The following is a 792-nucleotide window of genomic DNA, read 5'->3' as shown; positions in this document are numbered from 1 at the left end:
AAAAGAGCGCAAAAAAAAAGAGCGAAAAAAAAAATTCAGAGTGTGCTTTTCCCTTGTTTACGTGCCGCGCCGTGATTTTGTTGGTGTTCTAGGCTCGCGTCTCTAGCACAGTCTAGCCTAGGACCAGCACAGTACCGTCGTTGAGCGTTTATTCAACTTTGCATCTCTGAATTGATTATTGCTGACCCTTTTTGCTACCATACTATAAGCCTTCCCAGCTCCACATACATCTACGTCGTGTGTTTGACTAATAGAGGCAAAGGTGTCCCGTCTTTCGATGAGATGGTGGATTTCGCTTTGGTGGAAGTTGACTTTGACGATCCGACTACGAACGTGCGAGGACGTTGCGCCTTAGCAATCGCTAAACCAACTCCGAGAGGTTATTGACCACACCGGAGCACGATCAACCTGACCACGAGGGTCTGTTTCCTGCGAGCAAACGAAGAACAAGCAAGAAACTAAGATTGCAATCTGGATATTTGCGAATATAAGATGAAAGCTTTATTGATCAAGGTGGGGTTCTGTGACGCCTTTGTCTGGTCGTTGAACACAAACGAAGTACGCGAAGTTGCAGCTATGGCGAACTTTTAATCTAAACAAAACCCAAAGTCTAAACGATGCCCTAAGGGCTGTATATATGGAGGAAGAGGGGGGAATTTCGTGGCCCTTGGTGGAGGAGTCCGAAATCAACCCTATCTCTTGTTTCCCCACACATACGGACTCTAAAAATAGCCTATACTTATGTATTTCGAAATTACATGGGCCTGGCCCAATAATAAGGTGACGCAGCAC

Source organism: Triticum aestivum, chromosome 3A (genome assembly GCF_018294505.1).
Source record: "Triticum aestivum cultivar Chinese Spring chromosome 3A, IWGSC CS RefSeq v2.1, whole genome shotgun sequence".
NCBI classification, from domain to species: Eukaryota; Viridiplantae; Streptophyta; class Magnoliopsida; order Poales; family Poaceae; genus Triticum; species Triticum aestivum.
The sequence above is the reverse complement of the archived record's forward strand: the minus strand, read 5'-3'. Positions refer to the sequence as shown.